At 34.7% G+C, this 2,893-nt stretch overlaps 1 long non-coding RNA gene across 2 annotated transcripts; it reads right to left on the reverse strand.

Annotated features, from left to right (window-relative positions):
- Positions 1-289: 289 nt before the first annotated feature.
- Positions 290-2,283, reverse strand: LOC135226905 (uncharacterized). Of its 2 annotated transcripts, none has more exons than XR_010317317.1 (4): positions 2,189-2,283; positions 943-1,115; positions 785-829; positions 290-379 (listed from the first exon to the last, which is right to left on the reverse strand). It is a non-coding gene; the product is annotated as an uncharacterized LOC135226905 (long non-coding RNA). The 2 variants fall into 2 exon arrangements; XR_010317318.1 differs by lacking the exon at positions 2,189-2,283 and adding an exon at positions 1,914-1,991.
- Between the last annotated feature and the right edge of the window lie 610 nt (positions 2,284-2,893).

The following is a 2,893-nucleotide window of genomic DNA, read 5'->3' on the forward strand; positions in this document are numbered from 1 at the left end:
GTCCTAACACTTTTCACTGAAGACAAAGTGAATATATGTGTAGCATAATATAACAAAATCTTAAAGGTCAATCTTTACCTACTATATGAATTCTAGTTAGTAAAAGCAAAACTGGAATATCTACCAATAGCATAGACCATTTACATATTTCAAGGATGAAGCTCTTATGTCAGATGATCTATTCTCCAGAGCAGGAAGATACCTACAAGATTAACTATATTTAGAATAATTGTGATGCACTTATCATTTCAGAAAATTTTAACATATACAAACTGCACAAAACACACACCATATTCAAGGTTGTGCAAATTCTCGTGTGGATAAGTCAGCAACTAGTTTGATGTGTAATTTGCTTGGTGGTGTAAATCTATTGATGTATCTGAAAATATGTATTTCAACAATAAGTGCATTATACAAAATATATTTATATAAAAATATACACAAAAATATAGCGCACAAAAATCATTTTACTAAATTATGTACTGCAGTTATATAAATTATTAAAGACATATATACATACATATATGAATAGATATATCCAAAGTTGCACATGGAAAAAAAGGATATAAATAGGATGAAACAAAGAATGCCATGAAGGAAAATGAAAGGTGAGAATACTGGCAAGTGCTTCTGTGTACTTTATTCTGCTATCAGAATAAAGTACGTATACGGCAAAAGTGCTTGCGAGGTTTACCTTTCATTTTCCTTTGCAGGCATACCCACATGTAAAAAGGCATCTAAGCTTATATGGCTACAATTAAATCAGCATTTTTCAATAACTCACTTATCTTTATAAGGTCAACATCTGATCTGGTGCAGCTAGTAGAACCTTGAATGTGCATAGATGCAGGCTTTTTATGTAGAAAAATATGTCTCACTGATAAAAAAATCAGTTGATAATATATAATGACTAAACACATAAATAAAATAGATAACATGTACCTTCCACATGTTGATCTGGGCAGGCATTGTGGCAGTGTTTGTCAGAAGCTGGATGAAGTTATTTTTTGGTGGAGAAATGCCTGCTGCACACACAATACTACCTTCAATTTAGTTGTCGTGAGGTTTTTTGCCTCAACTCCTGAATTTGGATGAGGTTCCTCCATATCAAGCATCTAGGTGATAGTTATACTCTTACTATGTTATGCCATCCTATTTCACCAGCATACAAAAAATCATTCTACTATTCTATAGTTAGGTTAGGTTAGGTAAGGTTATGTTGGGCAATGTATGGTAACTTTTTGTGGGAATCACATTGAGATTATTTTTGAAAAAATCCTATGGCTATTTTCGGAGCTACAGCCAAACGTATTTTCTTGGCTGTGACTCAGCTACTCATTTAGACTTGGGAAATATGCGCTCTTGCTATTTCTAGAACTTTCTGCAAGGTTAGCTACTTTTCTTGTAGCAATGTCTTCCTAAGCTCTTGTGAGTTAGTCTTTACTATAATTTGCTCTATTAACCTCTGGTCTAGATCTCCAAATTCACAAGTTGAAGCTAATTTCCTTAACCTAGTCACAAATGAATCTACTGTCTCACCTGATTCCTGCGAGGCTTCGATGAGCTAATAACATTCAAAGTACATATTTGCTTGAGGAGCAAATGGATTTGTAAGCCCTTCAATTGTCTTCTGTAAAATTCCTGAACTTCTAAACCTGCAGTATGAAGTAACAATGGTTTCTGCTGCTTTTTATCCATTTTCCTAGTGCTTCTAAATAAATTTGGAAGCTGCTTCTCCACTTTTTCGATCTTTTACCCACATGATTTTGGATCATCCCCGATACTAAATCTGTCTAACCTTTGGACATCTATCGGCATGTTTGCTGTGATACTAATCAGTTTCGGTTAGGCTAAGAATTTGGAAGTTTTTTCTAACCTTTCTAACCTTGTAGGCTATACTTTCATTGACATACCTTGAACACTTTTACTCTCTAAACCAGCACTTTTTTTCATTCTCTTAACACTCCTGAATTGGCACAGCACTGCTTGGTTGCTGGTTTGAGTGTGATGAAGTCATAAAGTTACTCAGGAAACTTAAAAAAAAAAAAAAGTTTGAAACAAAAAAAATGTACTGACTGCGGATGCCTTGCCTTTATATTATAGCCAATATCAGTGGGGATTACTGATTAGTAGCACATATTTAATGTATTATGCTGTAAGTAATGACCGTTTTTTATCATTAGGGTACCTGTGAAACACTTATTGAGGATCGGTTTCTCTCGTTTATTGCAAACAACACATTTGTGTGACTTATTCACTGTTGGCGCCACGATTTCGTTTGTGTCAACTGTTTCAAATTTTTACAATATAAAACAAACTAGACGACCTGCGATATACCTACAACGCCATCTGAACACTGAGGCGGTCAAACTATTGTGTTCACTTTGGGGTTGGCAACTAGTATATTAACATTCCTATTTTGAGCCTTCCTATCTTCCTTCAGTATATAGTCTTTGGGTACCCCCTTGCGATGGCAGAATTGAAAGAATGTAATTTCAACTCTGCATTAAAATACATTAGCCAAATTGACTCATCTACAATGTCTATCGAAAATACGAAACAATTTGTGGTAAAAAGACATGAATAACAGCACAACAAAGATCTTGAAAGGAATACTTTTAAGAAGTCTTTGCTTGCCGTAAATACCGACGACGGATGAATTCGAGCTCATCGTAACATAAACAATCAGTCAATCACCTGTGTTGGAATTCTTTTTCTTCAAAATAGGCTTAGTTGAAGTGTTTGGAGTTTCCTTTTCAATACAGAATTGCGTTTTTAATTGGCATACATTTAGAAATCTTAATGTAGTAGTGTTATATTGCCCATGAAAGTTAAAATCAGAACAGCCACTTGAAGCTCACAAGTAGGCTGGTGATGCAAGCGTGAAATTCCA

This window comes from Macrobrachium nipponense, chromosome 15 (genome assembly GCF_015104395.2).
Source record: "Macrobrachium nipponense isolate FS-2020 chromosome 15, ASM1510439v2, whole genome shotgun sequence".
Lineage (NCBI taxonomy): Eukaryota > Metazoa > Arthropoda > Malacostraca > Decapoda > Palaemonidae > Macrobrachium > Macrobrachium nipponense.